General features: G+C 45.7%; 1 protein-coding gene across 2 annotated transcripts in view; it reads left to right on the top strand.

Moving 5' to 3' along the window:
- Positions 1 to 20,868, top strand: part of LOC135917073 (uncharacterized) — a 485,430-nt gene that overhangs the window by 347,636 nt on the left and 116,926 nt on the right. The gene's annotated exons all lie outside the window — the stretch shown is intronic.

Below are 20,868 nucleotides of genomic sequence, written 5' to 3'. Positions count from 1 at the left end.
TCCATATTATATCTTGCCATTAAAAACCTTCTGCATTACTTATCATGAATACAAACGCTACAGCTTCTAGCATCCGCATTACCGTTCGCTGCACAACGTTTATAAAATTCATGCGATTGTTCTCTAATAATCATGAATGCTTCGCGTTACGTAAACGCCAACTACAGTTGAGTCTGCCAAATTTTGGTTTCGTATGAAGCGCTTACTAAATCATTGCCGTTAGCTTACCACACCATCAGTTCAACGGGCTTGTCATTAAAAGGCGAAGTTTCCTTCATATTTTGCTTCACTTTCCACCCTTTTTTCCACACAGCTTAGCCAACCGTATACGGTATCTCCAGGGTTACTTCTTAGGCTTTCCCTAACTGTGCTTCCTTAGCTTATTTAGCATCTTTGAGGCCAGAAACCTTTCCTGCGATAACAAATAAAATTATATCATAACACTGGCAACTACTGTTCAGATACTCAAACCGGGGAAGGCCATAGGGCTTGAAAATCTCAGACCCATTTCCCTGACGTCGTGTTTGGGAAAAGTCGCTGAGCATGCCATTTTAAATAGGCTAATGCATTATGTTGAGGGCAATGGGGTCTTTCCGCACTCGATGATAGGATTTCGGCCCGGCCTCTCGACTCAGGATGCTATGATCAGGATTAAGCATCAGATCCTTGACCGGCGAACAAGGGATACTAAGGCACTAATTGGACTTGATGTGGAAAAAGCTTTCGATAAAATCCGACATTCTTTCATTCTACGGGTGCTATCGGACTTGAATATGGGGCAGCGGCTTTTCAATTTTGTCAAGGCTTTCCTTACGGATAGAAAGACATGTCTCAGGTTTGGGGAGATAAAATCGGAAGTCGTTAAATTGGGTTGCTGTGGTACTCCGCGGGGATCCGTACTCTCGCCTATGTTATTCAATCTGGCGATGTCGAAGTTGCCTAATAGACTGGACACTGTCCAGGATATTGGCTATTCTATCTACGCGGATGACATTACTATATGGAGTGTCAGTGGTACTGATGGAGAGCTTAAGGCTAGGCTGCAGCAGGTGGTAACGCTTACGGAGGAGTATCTGGTTCTCATGGGGCTCAATTGCTCCACTAAAAAGTCGGAGTTGTTGATCTTCAAATCTAAGAAGCTAGGTCGTAGGCCGAGGGGTTGGGTACCGGAAGTTGAGCCTTGCATTAGAATTGATATTAGGGAAGGGTCGGTGATACCCAAAGTTGAAGCAATCAGGGTCCTGGGTTTCGTACTTGAAGCGAACGGATCGAACATTAGAACCATTCAGCGTATTACCAAGAAAACGGAGGAGGCCATAAGACTTATAAGAAGGATCTCTAATAGGCATAGGGGTTTAGGAGAAGAAGGTGCGATGCGCTTAGTTCACGCATTTATTATGTGTCATTTCTCGTATGTGGCAGCTATGCTAAATTGGAATAGGGGGGAGAAAAATAAATTGGAAGCATTAATCAGAAAAGCCACCAAGGCTGCGCTTGGTCTGCCTATGACTACGTAAAACGATATGTTGTTACGACTGGGTTTGCATAATACTCTAGATGAAATTGCCGAGGCTCAACGTACCGCACAGAGGGAGCGGTTGCTAGGTACACCAGCGGGTAGGTATATATTAGAGTCAATTGAAGAATCGGTGGCTGTGTCGCACGATAAGGCGCCCCTACACGAGTTGAACGTGAACCTTAGGGCAAATATCATGGTTCGTCCATTTCCGCGGAATGTGCACCCCGTGCACAATGTAGGGAGGCGGGTCGCGAGAGCTAGGGCTTTGTTGCGAGAGGCAAAGGATCAGGAGGAGGAGTCTGCGTTTGTTGACGCCGCATGGATTAATGGTAAAAATGCTTTTTCGGTGGTGGTAGTAGATGGCAAAGGTAGCGTTAGAAATGCTCTTTCCATTTATACCAAAGATGCGGGGGTTGTTGAACAGGTGGCTATTGCTCTAGCACTAATTGATCCTAGAAGAGTTTTGGTGTTTAGCGACTCGCGATCTGCGATTACAGCCTTCTCGAGAGGACTTGTTGCGGAACCGGCTAACAGACTGCTGCAGGGTAGGAATATCACTTGGCATACCGTTACTTGGTTCCCGGCTCACATGGGGACAGTGGAGGGAGCCCCGCGTAACCTCAACGAGGTGGCGCACAGGGAGGCACGAGGATTAGTGTGCCGTGTACTCCCTGAAGGGGCTGGATCTCCCGCTCCTGAGTACAGGGACCAACTGTTAACCTACAACGAAATCACCAAGCACTATTACTTAGGGCGCAGGGCATTCCCGTTGCCACACCCTAAATTAAATAGGCCGCAGGCGGTTACATTAAGGCTTCTGCAGACACGGACATACCCTAACCCGGCCATCATGAATAAAATTAATCCGGACTGCGGGGTTTCAGTCTATTGTAGTAAGTGTGGGGGTTTGCTCGATTTACAACACATGCTGTGGCGCTGCTTGGCGTTGGCCGGTGCTGGTTCTCGAGGTGAACAGTGGTGGCAGCGAATTCTGCACAGTGAAGTGCTGGCGGACCAACTCAGGGCTGTCCAGAGGGCCCGTGTGATGGCAGAGGGGCTCGGCCTCTCTGTACCGACGTGGGAGCGGCCCGCATCAGTCCCAGACTGATCCCTCAGGACCTAAATAAAGTTCTTCATACCATACCAATGTAATTATCGAGGTATGTAATTATGCTGAGGAGATTAAAAAATATCTTCGTCCACATGTCTGCAAACTTCTCTCCCTGTTCACGAGCTCTTTTCAGCACCACTTGTTTTCGTAACCGTGCGCAGCTTTTTGTGTTTTTTTAATTGTTCTTGCCTTCATTTTACTCGATTGCGGTGCTTTGCACATGTTCGTGCTTCTTTTTTTTCATTGATTTTTACGTTTTAATTTTGTGTTTGCCTTACGACACAAGAAGTAGCCAACGTCACCTAACGACAGACAGACAGACAGGCTGGCAGCAGGCAGAGGGGCCGACAGACAGACAGACAGACAGACAGACAGACAGACAGACAGACAGACAGACAGACAGACAGACAGACAGACAGACAGACAGACAGACAGACAGACAGACAGTGAGACAGACAGACAGACAGACAGACAGACAGACAGACAGACAGACAGACAGACAGACAGACAGACAGACAGACAGACAGACAGACAGACAGACAGACAGACAGACAGACATACGGACGGACGGACGGACAGCCAGCCAGCCAGCCAGCCAGCCAGACAGACAGACAGACAGACAGACAGACAGACAGACAGACGGAGGGACGGACGGACAGAGGGACGGACGGATGGAAGACATACAGACAGACGGATGGACGGACGGACGGACAGCCAGCCAGCCAGCCAGCCAGCCAGCCAGCCAGCCAGCCAGACAGACAGACAGACAAACAGACAGACAGACAGACAGACAGACAGACAGACAGACAGACAGACAGACAGACAGACAGACAGACAAACAGACAGACAGCCAACTAGACAGACAGACAGCCAGCCAACCAGACAGACAGACAGACAGACAGACAGACAGACAGACAGACAGACAGACAGACAGACGGACGGACGGCGGTTGGACGGACGGACGGACGGACGGACAAGCGGGCGGGCGGGCGGGCGGACAGACAGACAGACACACAGTTTTCAGTCGAGGCGCGCGACATCTGTTCCTACTTTGTTTTTTGTTTTTGCCTAGTACATGACACTTTGCAATTCCTGCATTATAATTTGGTAACCATAAAATGACCTCCCGCATCCTGCGCGATGAATATTCACACGCATGCATTGTTTGTCTTTTTCCGGTGGCCGTTTGCGGTCTTTGCTGGAATATCCCGCTGGTGCTCTAAGTCTACAATCACCAGCCGTATAATCCGATAGTGGTTTTGGCACGTAAAACCCCAGAATTCATTCATTCACCAGCCGCACATGCATGAACGCCCCCCCCCCCCCCACCCCGGCTCCTCCCGACAGCACTGTTCGCGTGGTCTAGTGTAACCTTTCCAGCTGTTTGCGCGCTTGAATAGCACTCTTACTCCTACCTCTTCAGCGGCGTCCAATTCTTATGGGTTTCATACAGCGAGCTGTCAATCTCATGGTAGTGTCATGTATGATTTGTTTTATGAAGCTTACGGAGAGAACAACTGACGTTGCTTTCTAATTGGCGTGCTCGTCCGTGCGCGTTGTCCTTTCTTTTTGTGACGTTCGGCAGCTCCGCGTGTTTCCATTATTTAAACGACCGACTGGTTTCCGGAAGAGGTGAGGCCATCGCGTGTACAAAATCGCGCCTACAGAACCCGCACGGTGCAGCAGGGCATACCCTCCCCCCCCCCCCCCCACACACACTCCTCGCTCAGTTCCCGAGGTAGCGGCGAGTGGCGGGAGCGGCGGCAAGTCGTAAACACGTGGCGACCCTCAGTGAGCGCTGCGAAGGATCTTCATCATCCCGCAAAAAAGCGGGGGGGGGGGGGGGGGGGGGTTTGCGCGAGGTCGCTGCCCCTCGCAAGCCTGTTGACTGTCTTGGCGTCGGAACGCATTGCACCGATGTCGGCACCGCTGAATCTGGAGCGCACACTAGACGATGGAGTCGCCGTTATTCGAAAGCAAACAGCTACTCCCAGGCTCCCGCCCGGGAGTAGCTGTTCGTCTTCAAGCTCACCGGCTAAAAGCTAACTCGACGGAAAATGAGGGGATCGAAGTTCGCCGGAATGATACTCACCATCTGTTTTACAGACACGGATACAAGTTCCGCCGAAAAATGTCGCCGTTTTTCTTCTTCGGCAATTGTTTGCCTGCGTGTGTGTCCACCTAAAAGGCGCCACCATCGCGTCTTACACACATCTGCCGTCCTTGATTGCGTTCTCATTTCTTTGCAACCCATTTCTTTACTCTCAGAGACAATCGGTTATTTGTTCTACTTCACTACACAACCTGGCCAACTACACTTTTCATGTTTATCACAACTAGATTATCAACAACAGCCGTTTGCTCTCTACCCAATGCCACCATCTCATCACAAGTTGCGCGGTCCGCAAGTTATTTGTTATGTTCCGAGTTTCAACCCTGTAGGTTAGTAATAATAGATGGCATGCGTTTCTTTTGAAGGATGTGGATAACACCCCGAAGTTGCGAGTACCTGCAAGATGAGCTTTTTATTCGCCTGTTTATTTCCATCTCAGAATCTGGGTCCCTGTGATCAACAATACGTTTCCACAGGTTCAAGAGGCTGACTGCGAAATACAAAGTATGGTTCGTTTGCCATTTTATTGAACATTATGTTTTTTTTATTTACCCCTTAAACCTGCCCCTAGATTTGTCCGATTAAGGTCTTCAATCATCTTTTGCAATTCACCTTCAGTATCACTGTATAAGACAATGCCATCTGTAAACTCCAGGTGGCTGAGCTGCTCCCATGCAGTTCATTATCGCGTCTAATCATTCCAAATTTACCATTTGTAATACTTCTTCCGAACCTACAAAGAACTTTGAAGGGGTTTTCTCCTTGCATGACTCGCTTATTTAATCAGTGTTTTTCATCTTTGCGCATGGATGCTTATGATAGCTGTAGATCATTTGTAGACAATGTCGAAAATATTCCTGTATGCTTAATCTACTTCCTCACTCCGCAGTTACCCAACGACTTCCGGTATCTATACTGGACCGCACGCCGCTTCGTCATTATAGGAAAGCCATATATACAGGTTAGTTATACTCCACAAATTCCACAACTACCTCATTGACGGCATGAATGTGACTCAATGTTGAATATTTCTTCCTAAATCCCGCCCGTTCGCTGTTTTGATTGCACTGAAGCGTTAACCTGATTTTATTAGAAATTACTTGAGCGCATACGTAATTTGTCGAATACCCAAAGCAAGGTAATGGACAGTTCATTCTTCAGAGACCAAATTCGCAACGCTTTTTTGATCGTAAGTGCTGTATTCCATTGGGCAGCTGTTTATGGTAATAATATGCGTAGCATGACAATTGCTTGGAATCTGCTCTTGCGAACACTTCTAACATAGTAATTCTTCATTCTTATGAATAACATTATTTTGGCATTTTCGTTAGCCTTTGGTTCACTTTAAGTAATGAGGCACTGCGTATGAAAGCCCACAAGCTTTTAGAGTGCAACATCTCTGCATCTTTTATCATGTAGTAGTACTTTTTGTCGGGGTAGTTGTCTTCCTCTAAATAATGTTACTTTATCATCTTCCTGCCGATTTTCCCCTGTAGATATCTTACAAAGCCATTTGGACCTTCTTCCCTAGGTACCCGCAGAACTCGCGTTTCTTCTTTAAAGTGCGTCGAATTGAAATTGCGTGGCTGTTCAGAGTACTGTACAGTTCAGAACAGAATTCTTCTGCTGCGTTTACTATGTCGTCGAAATCGCTGATCACGCTGCCGTGCTTATCTTCGACTGCATATATCTTGTTAGCTCCAATGCCTAGTTCGCGTCCAACTGATTTCATGGGTTCCCTCTTCATCGCTTCTTCTTCATTCTTTCGAATTTAATACGTTATAGTGTTACTTATTTTCCACTGATTGATAACTTTTCACATTTCTGGAAAGTCGACTAGTTTTCTGAGATGGGACGCCTTCATGCCCTATTGTTTGTTTACAGCGACTTAACGAAGTACTAATTAATCAAATGTCTCGTGAAAAGATGCGGTAAAGGCGTGCTTAATCCTGCATGTCAAAGCTAATGCACCGGAGAACAGTACGGCGTGACTGCACGGCGACTAGAGATAATTTACACTTGCTTCCCCCGTCCGTATGAAAACAAACTCCCTGCAAAGCTAAGTGCCGAACAACCCTCCGCAGTGGCTTAGCAGCTATGGCGTTCCGCTGCTAAGCACGAGGGCGCGGGATCGAATCCCAGCCGCGGTGGCCGCATTTGGATGAGGGCGAAATGAGAAAACGCCCGTGTGCATTGGAGGCACGTTAAAGATCCCCTAGTGGTCAAAATTAATGCGGCGTCCCCGACTAAGGCATGCCGATGGTGGTCTTTAGCGTGTAAAGGGTGCTTCACATGCTGCGACTGGAACGACGAAAATCGGTGCAGTCACACGCGTCGCAATGCAATTTTTAGATGGCCCATTTCACATGATTGCGATTTAAACAATTCGATTGGTGCGACGCCCAGGGTTACTTACTGCCAGGTTTCGTGGCACACGCTGCATAATTGTTTTAATGTAATGAATAAAATGTTCGCATTATAATATTCTTGCACTTTCATTATTGGGAGCAAATGATATGCGTGTTTTGTAATGTAAAAACGTGTTGAAGGTAAGATTTGTTTGGGAGAGCGCAATGGCGGTTGAAGTTCAGTGCAATCGAGAGACGGTGCACGTAAACAGCTGTTCGCAGCTGGTTCAGTGCTGTGTGTTGTCTCATCTGCCTGCTATGACCGTTTCGTCCTGCTGCGCTACAACAATCTACAAGATGACCTATCAACAAGTGTATATAGCTACCCTCACCGCATATGCAGTATTCGGAATTCGGCTGCCACGAAGGCGTTGTCTCAGCCCAAAAAGATTCTCGCGCTACATATGATCAGCGCAAGCTTCTGGAGAAATGATTTGTGTACACTGCTCGTGATTGCCCATATGGGGTGCCTGCTCCTAGCCATATCCTTGCACCAAATGCAACAAGAAGCACCAACCCGAAATATCTAACCCGAAAAAAATTTGGACTGATCATTTTGCACTCCTTGCTCTCTTTCCGAACTACATATCTCATTTTAAATATGCTGCGTATATGGTCACTCCCTATGCTGCTATATCCTTCCTCATCAATGATCATTTCTCTCAACTTATCATGAAGTTCTTTTGTCATCAGACAGTAATCAATGGTCGATTGCCGGTTTCCCACTTCCCACGTGGTCTGCCCTTCACACTTAGGCCCTGTATTCACGATCACAAGGTTATGTTGCTCACAAAGGTCTAGCATTGACTTCTCGTTGTTGTCGGTATAGCCATATAAATCCTGTATGTGGGCATTCATGTAACCTAACAGGATAATTTCAGCACCATTCCCGGAACCCTTACCATCAGCGCTTATGCATTCCACTAACTCTTTATTCTCTGTGCAATTACTTCCAGTCCTCAAATACGTAATGCCCAGGCAAGTTTTTTTTCCCACTCATTGTACCTGATAACCATAGAGGCTCTTGATATTTTGAACTTACTCTTTTCAATTTGGCTCCCTGATGGATGAGCATTCCGACGCGCCCCCACTTTCTTTCCGACTTAGTTCTGTTGCAGCTTTCCCAAACAGAATTCTCAATAACTGGCGGCTCTTCTGAGTCTCTAAGGTGCGTTTCTGTAACCGCATACACCCCTATTTGTTCTATATTTAACTGCTCCTCAATCTCTGCCCACTTCTCCTTTCTTCTGCCGCCCTGAATGTTTATGTAGCCTATTGCATGGCGAGCCGTCTTTCTTGCTTTCCTCCTTTTTCTGTTACGTACAGTGCACCGAATACGTACAGTGAACGCCACTACGCGTGGTCGCCGCGATGGAGTCTCCCGAACCGGCTTCTTGCGTGAAAGGTAGGCAAACGCTGAGAGTAAACTATGTGAAATAAGCTCTTACAGTGGGCTGTCTGTATAACCAAATGGGGCATAACAAAATGAAGCCTGAATGTGAGCGCGTTTTCGTACCGTGCCGTGAGCTTTAGGCCGCAGCGTGTAAGTATTTGACAGTACAATAGCAACCAGTGCTGCGTGGACGCTATCAGAACTGTTCAAAAATAATTTCGTTATAGAGATTCCGACGCCTACGGCGATATGTCATGTGCCGTCGCGACTATTCAATCTTTTTCTGTCTGCTAAATTATGGCACGTATCAATATTATTTCTAAAGTTCACTGTATGTTTATCGGTCTTCTCAGTGTGCGACTTCCTTCTGCTTCTTTTTCGTAATCCAGTGCATTAATTCATAACACAATTATGACCATAAGTCATTCCTTTTTTACCGTGCGCTTTACCGCTCCCTTTCCGTTTCAGTGAACTTGCCAGTATCTAGCATCAGCAAGTTCATAGACCAAACCGTCATGACATTATCTGGGCAGCCGGGCGCGGGCAAGCGTCTCAGTGCGCGTTTTCTGCTACTCACCGAACATCGCGCAGTCCCGGTGCCGTAGCAGAAATCTTACTCGCGTTTGTGCTCGCTGCATACCCGAGTTTTAGCCCATGGCTATCCGCCGGTTCTAAGTTACGCCACCCAAGCTTCACGCAGCTCCTTGACCTGCGGCTACGTGCGAATAAGGCTGACACCGGGCTCCATTGCGTACGTCCGGCACTGCAGCACCGAGCAGTAGCCAACCATGCTGCACACCTTCAAAGGCAGCCACTATTACAGTACTTTCAAATTATAGTACTTTTCAAGTGGCGGAGCTTGCCCCCAATACGAAAATACAGACAGCAGTTAATGTAGATGCACAGTGCGGGACATCAACACATTGACGTTTGTTGAGGAAGGTATGGTGCGAGGTTTATGCAGATAAATGAATGGCATGTGGTTATGTGTTTATTTATTTATATACCTCGCAGGCTGCAAGGTTAGAGTATTAAGTATTAGGTGAGGGGGAATAAAAAGTAATTACAAAAGGCAGAAGGGCACGACACTAAGAAAAAAGCAGCACCAATACAATGCACGAACTAGCCCAACAACGTGTTTTACTGGCACAACATTATACAATACTTAACAAACAATAACAGAAAAAATTACTACCCATGCACCCTGTACAGATGGTAAACCAGCGAAGCTGAAATGTGCGACCCCGGTGTTTATCACTGGGTTAATTCCGATTATGCCTTTCTCAGTTATTGGTGACGTCTGTGATTCTAATGAGGTTACGCACACGTTTGGCGTGGTTTATTTATTTATTTATTTATTTATTTATTTATTTATTTATTTATTTATTTATTACAAATACCTACAGCGCCCGAATTGGGCATTATCGTAGGGGGGTTAATTACAAACATAAAGGTCAAAGATCGAAGTTCGCAAAAACGGCATCATGTCAGCTATGGTATTAAAATACCATCATCATAATTAGTAGAGAAAGACAACACATCCAACACTAACAACATCCGATTGCAAAATTTGTTACACAATGCATAAAACGGCACATTGGAAATATTGTCTAAAACAGATTCATGTAAAGTTCTCTATGACAGATGAATAATTAGGTGCAGATACTACCTCATTCGGGAGCAAATTCCTTTCTGCAATTGTTCGTGGAAAGAATGAAAGCTTAAATACATTAATACGACTTTGGTAGGCCCTTAAGTTTTTGGAATTGTCACGTCTCTTACACTACTAATTAGTTGGTTTTAAATATTTGTTCTTATCGATACCTGTGTTACCGCTGCTAATGTTGTGTAAAAGCTTTAACCTGATTATTTTTCTGCGTGTGGACAGCAACTTGCGCCCTAGGATTTCCCTGATTTGCGAACCTCTATTTTGTAGTCGTAGATGCCCGTGACGAATCTTGCAGCCCTTTTCTAAACATGCTTCAACTTATCTTCATGAACTTTTGTAAAGGGGTGCCATGCTGCGCAAGCGTATTCTATCACCGGCCTAATATTTGTAATATACAAAGCTTCCTTCAATGATTTTGGCGCATACTTGAAGTTCCTCTGGAAAAAGTGCAAAAGGCGGCACGCTTTAGCGCTTGTTATGTCAATTTGGGATGTCCAGTCTAATCCCGCAGTTAAAGTGACGCCCAGGTATTTGACTTCGTCAACGCGTTGCACTTAATTATTATTCAGAGAGTGTCAACTAGGCACCTTTTTCTTTTTGTTCGTAAATTTAACATTCTAACACTTTGCTACGTTCAAATCTAGTTTCCATTTAGCACACCAGGAACAAATTTTTTCGATATCAAACTGCAACGCACTCGTATATTCGGCACATGGCACAGGATGTTACACATCGCAATCATCCGCATACAGTCTGACATTTGAAACACAGCCTTCACTTAAATCATTGATAAATATGAGGAGCAACAAACGCCCAAGATCCGACCCTTCACACACACCTGATAAAACATTAACCGTTCTCGACGTCGCACCGTTCAGAACCAGTTCTTGCTGCTGTTCATACAGATAATCTTTAAGCCAACCGTAAAGTGAATTGGGGAGGCGAAGGAATGACAGTTTGTGAAAAAGTAAGTTGTGCAGGACTACATCAAACGCCTTTAAGAAATCAATAAAAATAGCTTCTATCTGTGTACTATTGTTAAAGCTGAGTGCAACGTCATGTATGAATTCAATAAGTTGAGTGGTGCAGGATAATTCCATGCGAAATCCATGCTGGGTCGGGATGAAAAAATTTTGGTCATAAAGATGCTTAATAAGACCAGAGTAAATAACATTTTCTGGTCTTTACAACAAACAGATGTCAAGGACACCGGTCTGCAATTGCTTGCCAAATTACCACAACTACGTTTAAATGTAGGAGTCACGTTGGCCATTTTCCATTAACTAGGTAATCTTTGCGAACTTATTGACTAGGTAAATAATTCAACCAAGGTAATAGCAATACTGTGGGAACAGCGCTTCAAGACGTGATTTTACATACCATCCGGACCATGAGCAGAATGAGGATTAATGTTACGCAACAGGTATTCTTATATCGGAGTATAAAGACATGCTATGAAGACATAGTGAAAATATTCGTTAAAGCAATCAGATTTTTTTGTGTCATCTGTTAACATATCACTTTCATGCTGGAGAGCCGGAACGCCAACATTGACTTTTCTGTTACTTTTTACATATCGCCATAACTCCTTAGGAGTAGATCTTATTTTATCAGCTAGCGTCATAAGTACCTAATTGAAAAACTTAACAGGAAATTTCAGTATGTTGTATTCTGGGACGCTGTTTCTGTTGTTGTGTTGTCTGTCGTCCTGTTGTCTGATGTTCTGTTGGCTGTGGTGTGACGTCCTGTAGTCGAAAGTTCTGTAGTTCTTGATCAATATTTAACTAAAAATTGACAGAGACATATTTAAGGATATGTAAATTTGTTAGTACAAAAAATAAAATATAAAAGAAAAGAAAATTCGAAAGAAACGTGCCCGCCGGAGATTCGGAACTTAGGACCTGACGATTCTGAGCCCAGCAGCTTCCCACTGCACCACACCGAACATATCTTTGGGTGTACATTCTGGCCATGTCAATAGTACGAATCTGTGTCTGCACTGATGTTTACATTGTCAACTGCCGCATCTCTAAAAGAGCAAAAGTGTTGTTACCATCGACAGGTACATCGTGGAGTGCTAGAACTTCAATTTTGCTGTACAATTTCTACTATAAATAAGAAATTCAGAAATATGCAACGGTGACTGTTATGGTTGTTACTGCTAATTTCGACAGTTGTCTCTCGTTTTTTAAACTTTTGAGCGCGCATATAATTCCTGTGTTCAATGCAAAATAGCTACATAAACTTTCGTGGATGAGTGTTCTTACTGACAGCATACCGGCTTCTCACGGCAGTGCTGTACCAGAATAATGAGACCCGACCGAGACAGCTTTTCACGCAACTATGTGGAACAGCCCAATACTTCATTTTCGCTTCGCAAAAGCTTATGCAATATTTTTGGGAAATTAACTAATGTGTCAGTGTAACGGCACATCTAAGTCCACAGGCCTGTGTGCCGCATCTTACCAAATAAAGCAAAACGAATACGCAGCCATTCCCGCAGATGGTATGATCTTGATGAGGCCAGTATGGCGTAGCTGATGCCTCGTCGTCACGGCACAATTACAATAATTGGCCACGTCGACTTTAATACCGGTGTCGGTCCTATCAGCATTGTCAGCTTCAGCGAAGCATGATTGAATACCGCGCAAGAGAAAAGTGCAGTGTACACCACCGATGCGAAACTGACATACAATTTTAAAGCGTCGCGACGGAAAGCGCTTCTGTCGCGGTGTCAGAACTTAAGTCGCTGCGACAGAAAGTGGCACATTTCTCTGTAGTCTCGACAGAGAGTTCCTGTTGCAACGTCAGAATCTCTGTTGCGATAAACAGTTGTTGTTGCGACTTCATAAACTCTTGTCGTCGCAACATCACGTTTCTGTTGCGACTACAGAATTCTTGGCCGTCGCGACCGAATGTTTCTGTTGCGACGTCAGAATTACTGTCGTAACGTAAAAGTCGCTGTCACGATTGAAAGGTGTTGTTGTGACTACAGAACTGTTTTTGTCATGACAGAACGTTTCTACTGCGACTTCAGAACTGTTGGTTCTGAAGGAACCAACAGTTCAGGAACTTCTGTCGTACAACAGAAACTTCTGTAGTCGCGACAGAAATTTCTGTAGTTGCGACAAGAATTTCTGTAGTTGCGACAGGAATTCCTGTTCTCTTTTTCAACTGGGTATGTTCTTTTTGCTGCCTTTAATTCTTGTTTCAAGTTTTTAATTAGGGTTCTAAGTTTGTCATATAAGTTCTCACTTGGTGATATATTGAATGCCTTTATACTGCGGCATCCTTTCTTATTGACAGACGCAGTGCTTTGATAATCCAAGGTTTATTCATTCTACGCTTAGATGATACCACTCTTGAGGAAACGCATTTAGCGACCAAAGACAGGATTTTGTCTCTGAACAGAGCCCATAAGCTTTCTATGCTGTACTGACTGCTGCATTCCAGCAATACTGGCAGGAATAAGTGTAACTCTTCATCTATGGCATTATACTTCTCCTGTTCATACATAAAAATCTTTCTCGGGCAATTCTTGCTAACCTGTAACTTCTTGCACACTATCGTTGCATTTACGACCTCATGATCACTTATTCCTGGTGTTGTCGTAACTGCTTCAATTAAATCATCATTGTTAATAAACAACAAGTCCAACGTACTGTCCTTAGCTGAACCGTAACGCGTTGGGAAATTTACAAACTGGGCAAGTTCATTGTTCCGTGTTAGTTCAATGAAGGCCGAGTGAAGTGCCGAGGCGCTCGTCGCTACAGGATAGCGGTCACGCCATACAATTTCAGGAATGATAAAATTGACCCCAAGTAGAATAGTTTCCGATGATAAGACCGACAGTAATCGTGGAAGTTGCCAAGGTTGACGACTGGGCGTGTTGGTATAGCATATTGGAGGTTGGATTGCGCAACATTTTGACGAGACACACAGAAGAGACACACACCACAGAGCGCTGTGTGGTGTGTGTCTCTTCTGTGTGTCTCGTCAAAATGTTGCGCATTCCAACCTCCAATCGTGGAAGGCTGTGAAATGATTCTATGCTTGTTGGAGATGGTGGCCTGTAAAACGATGCCATCACAAGGCTGTTAGCACCAGAAACCAATACTCTGTACCAAATGCTTTCTGAAGAAACATCACAGAATAACGGCACACTTGTGATTCTGGCGTGTGCAAGAATCAACACACCTCCTTCCTGGTGATTATGGTCTTCTCGATAAGCTATGTATTCGGATGGAAACACTTCACAATCCGATATGCCAGGGTCGAGCCATGATTCTGTCCCGATAACAATATCAGGTTGTGAAATGCGCAGTAGGCTTGAGAATACGTCTGTTTTATTCTTCAGGCTCCTACAATTAATAACGCAGACGGACCGGTGACCCGCCATGTCTCTTCTGAGCCATGGCGGCTCACGCTATGTTTACTATTGAATGTACTCCGGTACGGAATCTGTTGTACCATCGTAAATATAAGTCTTGCCCGCATAAGTCATGTCTTGCCCTCATAAGTCATAAGCAATCAATTTGCTTCTACATCGCTGAACCTGCTGAGTAGTCTTCACTTAGCGATATTCTGCTGCCCTTCAGTTTCGAAGCCGCAGAAAGAAGACGCTGTTTGTCCTTGAATAGTCCAAACTTCACAATAATGGGACTTGGTTTATCGTTATTACGCTTCCCCATCCTGTGAGCTCTCTCAATTGTTGACGGTTCAGCAGTAATACCCAGTTTGACCGAGCCAGACGCATTTAACCTTCCGTTCTGATTCATCCCATGTTTCCTTCTCGTTCTCATTGTCTATGCCGAAAAACAGTAAATTATTCCTGTGTGAATGATTTTCGAGTTCGTGCTGATTGATCAATACGTTTCGCATAGCTTTTCGGAGCTGGTTATTTTGCGCATGCGCCTCTCGCTCCCCAAGCACAGACAAAGCGGATTAATCCTCTGCTAATTTGGCAACTTTAGATGTTAGACTCCCAATTTTGTCTTCAATTTGCTTGTGCTCAGTTCGCAGTGTTTCTAACTGTTCAATTATTTTGTCTTGACCTGCCGATACCTTTGGTAACGAACGTATTGCTTCCATTTGTTCACGCTCTTGCTTTTCCGACAGAGGACCAGGGTTCTCTTCGACGTCACCAGCTAATAGCAGTCTTATTCTAAACATAACATCTATTGCACCAGCACAGAGATACCGGCACAAACAAGCATAAACCGCTGTAACGACAAGGTGGGCTCCGGTACTGAGTTTTCATGCGTACTAGTTGGCTTATAACCGTAAAATAGACCAACCTGAAGAAGGAGCAGATGTGAGTGTTTCGATCGCATCTCGGCACCAGACCCCAAAGGCGTTGTCTGTAGCAGGCGTTAAAATAGTCTTTCCTCTAACAGCGAGCCCCCTCGCTGACTGGTAGTGACAATTGCTATCACGCTGGGTGCGGAAGATGCATCCAGATATGGCCATATCCACCAGTCAGTGATTATAGCCGGTCACTGTCCTCCGGTGAAGTCGCTGTTTTCGGTAGTTTTGCACGTGTGTGCAACCACATGTTGCTGCTGTTGAAGCTCCGTCAATTCATGCAGACGAGGCCACGCAGTCGCTATGTTTCCATTTGGGCATGCGTTGTAGACCTTGCCACGTCTTCCCTGCAGTCCTGACACGAAACCAGTGCCGGATGCAGCTACAACGATCTGAAACAACTGAAGAAAGAGCAGATGTGAGTGCTTCGACTGCATCTCGGCACCAGAACCCCATTATAACATTGTTTATTTGAAATGCCACACACCGCGCTTCGCACAATCACCATCATGAAGGGTGCAATGAGTGGTTCATTGTGTTTATCCAGCAGGTTCATCAAAGTGCTTCTGAATTATGCTACGCATTTGTGTTTCGTAATGCGCTCATCATAGCATTTAAGATTCGGTTATGCAATGTAGTTACCAAGTGACACGCCGGGGCTGCTCATTTCATTTAATTAAATACAGGGGCACAGTTTAGTTTTTAACCGTTTGCGAAGTCGGAGGGAGACTGCTGCACGCGCGCTCTGCTGCGAGAGAGAAACGACCTCACTATCAGTGTAGCCAATGGCCCACCACACCTTTGCTGCGAGATCATTATCTCATCATGATCTTCTATTAACCCTGTCCCCCTCTGTGTCCCTTCCCTGAAATAATACGTTGATAAGTGTATGTTTTAAAAAGGATAAGCATTTCTATGCCTACCCAACGAGAAATTTGTCCGTCCGTCACGTAAGATGAATGCAATGTCTCATACCCCCCTAAACAATGGCTCATACCCACGCAGCAAGGTTTCTGTGGTCCACCAGGAGGGTTTCGCCTAGACATATACAGCTTCGCTGTAAAAATAATGAACACCTTTCTGCTAGTGACTAAGACGATAATAAGGCGCACTAACTGATGAAAGTTTATTAAACATGCCAGGCAAATGCTGGATGACAAGCAATAAATCGAAGTTACACAAAAAGTAAAAGTAAAACTGATGTGTGTACATACAGATCCCAACAGGAAACGCATCCATCTTTGAATGTGTAACAGAGGCCATGCTGACACAAGATTCTCCCAGTGTCTTTTCATCTACAGCTTCCAGAGAGAGAGAGAGAAAAAGAACTTCATTTAATCGTTTGCAGAACGACACCATGACTAAATGACGCCGTGACGCGGGCCCTGACGTCTTCTCAGCTGGTGGTCTCTACTCAACTCCAGCGCCTGTTACTCCCGCGGTCGGTCGCCCTGAGGGACAACGTTCCGTCGGTTTCGCTCGGCCTTTGTCTTTCAAGAGCCGCCGTGACCTGCTGGACGTCCCTGGTTTGGCTTTCATGGTCGCAGCATTCCGCCGCAGCCGCGAGTCGCGGCTGAATCGTTGTACTTAACCAAGCTTCGTCGGGGAACTTGGTGCAATCCCATAGGATGTGCGCCAGGGTAGCCCTCTCCCGCTGGCACACGCTGCACACATCACTCACATATAATTTTGGGTACAGATGATTTATTAGCACTGGGATGGGTAAGGAGCCAGTTTGCAATTGTCTGAACAGCACCGCCTCCGCTCGGCTCAGCCCCGGGTGCGGGGGTGGGAGAGTCATTCGAGCCAGGCGGTGGAACTGTGTAAGTTCGTCGAACGTCGTTATGTGGTCCTTCGCACTACACCACGTTGGACGGTCAGTTGCAGCGGTGCGGTTGGTTAGCGCTCGCGCCACTGCGTGTGTCGTCTCGTTGTGGTTATCCTGCTTCTCCGACGCATCGTCGCCCGCGTGCGCCGGGAACCACTTTATTCTAAAATGCCGATTGTCTCGTTGCAGGTCAGCCGAATACAGAACGCGAGCAGCCTCACCACACACTTTGCCCTTGGCATAATTCCACACTGCACTTCGCGAATCACACAACACCGTCTGGCAGCCGGGGTCGGCAATGGCCAGGGCAATGGCCACCTCCTCCGCCTGACACGCCTCGCGGACCCGTAAGCTCGCCGCTGCCCTCGTCGCGCCGGACGACGCCTCGATGACGGTGGCTACGAACGCCGCGCAGTCTCCCTGGTATTCTGCCGCATCCACGAACCTTGCGTGCTCGTCCTTGGCGTGAAAGTCGATGAGGGCCTTGGCCCTCGCCGCTCTTCTCTCCTTGTTAAATTCCGCGTTCATGTTTCTCGGGATGAGGTCTACCCGAATCCGGCGCCGGGCCCCGTCTGGGACAAAAACGTCGCTTCTCGCCTTTTTCACCCCGGGCGTGAAGCCCAAGTATTGAAGTATGCGCCTGCCGGCTTCGGTCATAGAGAGCCGCTCCAGCTGGGTGGTCCGTGGCGCTTCCTCAATTTCCTCGACGGTATTGTGTACCCCTAGGTTCAGGAGCTTGTTGGTGATCGTGCACTCGAAAAGTCCGAACGCCGCCTTGTAAGCTCGGCGTATCAGGCCGTTGATCTTATTCTTTTCACACTGAATCCAGTTGTGGAAGGCTGCAACGTAGGTGACGTGGCTGATTACGAAGGAGTGCACAAGCCAAATCAAGCTTTCCTCCTTCATCCCGGCCTTGCGGTTGGCGACCAGTCTGATGAGACGTATTGCGTTGGTAATCTTGGCTGTAAGGTGGGAAATGGTCTCGCTGTTGCCCCTTTGCTTGTCTATAATCATGCCGAGCACCCGGGTTTTGTCGACCCCCGGGATCACTTGGCCGTTCCTCGTCACCATAATTTCTCTAGGCAGCTGATCTCCACAGAATGCTAGCTTCTTCCTCTACAATGCACTCACGACATCTGAGCATGCATTGTAGAGGAAGCAGCTAACATTCTGTGCAGATCGGCTGCCTAGAGAAATCACGGAAGCTGTAGATCTAAACATGCTGGGAGTATCTTGTCAGCACAGCCTCCAATAGAAATGGATGCACTTCCTGTAAGGAAACACACAGTAATTTTTGCTTCTCCTTTTTGTGTATGTTTAATTTATTGCTTGTCAGCCAGCACTTACTCGGCGCGTATTTCAAACTTTCGGTTGTCAGATCATCTCGGTTTTCTTGTTCGCCCTATGTGTTCTCTGGTGCCGTTTGCAGCCGGGCTATTTTTTATTCTTTTAGATGGCAACAAGTCACGTTATTTACTCATATGATGCTTCTGTGTGCCTTATATAATGTTTCATTAGGGCAATGTTGCATGAGCGTACAGTGTGAAGCAGTAAGAACAGGATACGCTAACTTGTAATTGAAAGGTTTATTGTGAAACTGCAGTGATTTATACATGTCACCGCAAGGTGGAACAGCAAGAAAGCCTGAGAAAAACTAGTTCTTGATGAAACCAAACAAAATCGAAAACAGAAAAGAGAGAAAATACAAATATATATACAAGTCCAGGGGAAAAAAAACATTGTGATCACCAAGTGCTCATGCACCTGCCTTCCAAGAAACTCAAGTTTTTTTTTCCAACGGCATCGAACTAGAAGAATGTGCTCAGTCTGTCTATTTGAATAAGAACAATGTTTCTTGAAAGGTGCTGGCATGCACGATTGGTGATTGTAATTATTTTTTTCCTGCACTTCAAAGTTTTCTGTATTTTTTTCCGTAACGTTTTTATGTACGTTTGGTTGCATCTAGCACCAATTATTATCTAGCCTTCAAAGCCGTCTTTTTTTCTGGTAAACTGCATAAATTGCCACAGTTTCACAATGAACTTTAGTTGGAAGTTAGCCCTCATCCGTCTGTAGTGTCATCCTGTTAATACTGCTTCATGCTATGCACCCTTGCAACATTTATGTGTGCGTGTGCGTGGGGGGGGGGGGGGGGAGGGGGGGCGCGCGTAGATTTGGAGGTGCAATCGGGGCTTTGGGTGGGGGTATCGTTCGTCGCCTGTCTAGCCTCATGAATTCAAAAGCTATAGTGCAACAGAACTACAATCAACAAGAACGAAGTAAACACACAGAGCGCTTCGTTTTTGTCCCTTGTCTATCTGCTGCGCTTCAGTTGAAAATCAATGCACACCAACTCGTCTAGTTTTCAGTTCTTATGTCGGGCTCATAAGCCCACTTGTGTCCTGGAATATCTGCATGGCTATGTATTCTGTAATTTAATTCTTGGCCGTGTGCTTTCAAGTCGCGTGTCAATCTGCTGATTTTCGTGACAATCTCATGTGATGTGCAGGCCCAGACAGTTTCTGGTGAATCCATGCAGGCGTGCAGGGTGCTGTGCAGAGTGTAATTTGCACTACAAGTGCTGCTTTTATTGCTTTCAGTTCAGCTTTTCTAGTCGTAGGATGACCTGGAATGGTACTCACTTATATGGGGTTTAATTTTGTGTAGTGTCATACTACTGTTATACTGCTGTTGCCACATCAGCGTACTATATGTGCCTAGTGCTTGCTTGTGTCTTCATGATTAGCAACCTCCTCTGTGTGTTTGGCAGTTGCGTATAGTCTCGTGGCCTAATTGGTTGCCCCCATATTGCACGGCATGGGTCTGCTGTGCTTCAAGTTCAGGTACTCCCGAGGTTCTTTCTGAAGGGAGTGGTAGTGGTCTTTGCATCTCATATGCTAGCTGGCACACTATCTTAGGACCAGGTTCTGTGCTCTTGAGGCCAAGGATTTGTGCTGCAGGCTGCAACTCTTTCGTTTGCTCTTTCTAATAGGTCTTCAAGTAGGGTAAAGGTGGGAAAACCTGTCACTACCCGGTGCCTGTATTCGATGAGTTGTCTTTTTGTGCGCTGCTGGTAATTCATACCGTACAATACCTTGGACACAAGTACAGATTCTGCGAGTTTTCATAGTATCTGCTCGTCCACCCTCCATGGTTTTGAGATCATTCTTTTCACCAGGTGGAGAATTTGCATCCAGGCATGCCATATTTGTTTCATTCATGTGTTGGCTCTGCCATCATGGTCTTACACTAGCTGAGAATTTGTGGATATTGACTTACCGGTATATTTTTTATTATTTTTTATTTCATCATACTGTCATGATCTTGTGTACAAGATCGCAGTACTCATAAATAAATAAACCCTGTGACAGGGTTATTACAGGAGTGGGTTACAGGAAGAAACAGTAATAATAGTAATTGTCAAGGTACATATGCTATACAAGTACAAATAAGAAGGAAAAATATACGTACAAGAGTAAGTATGAATACGAGTATTGACAAGCATGCCAATAGAAAAAAATAA

Source organism: Dermacentor albipictus, unplaced genomic scaffold, assembly GCF_038994185.2.
Source record: "Dermacentor albipictus isolate Rhodes 1998 colony unplaced genomic scaffold, USDA_Dalb.pri_finalv2 scaffold_19, whole genome shotgun sequence".
NCBI classification, from domain to species: domain Eukaryota; kingdom Metazoa; phylum Arthropoda; class Arachnida; order Ixodida; family Ixodidae; genus Dermacentor; species Dermacentor albipictus.
The sequence above is the reverse complement of the archived record's forward strand: the minus strand, read 5'-3'. Positions and strand labels throughout refer to the sequence as shown.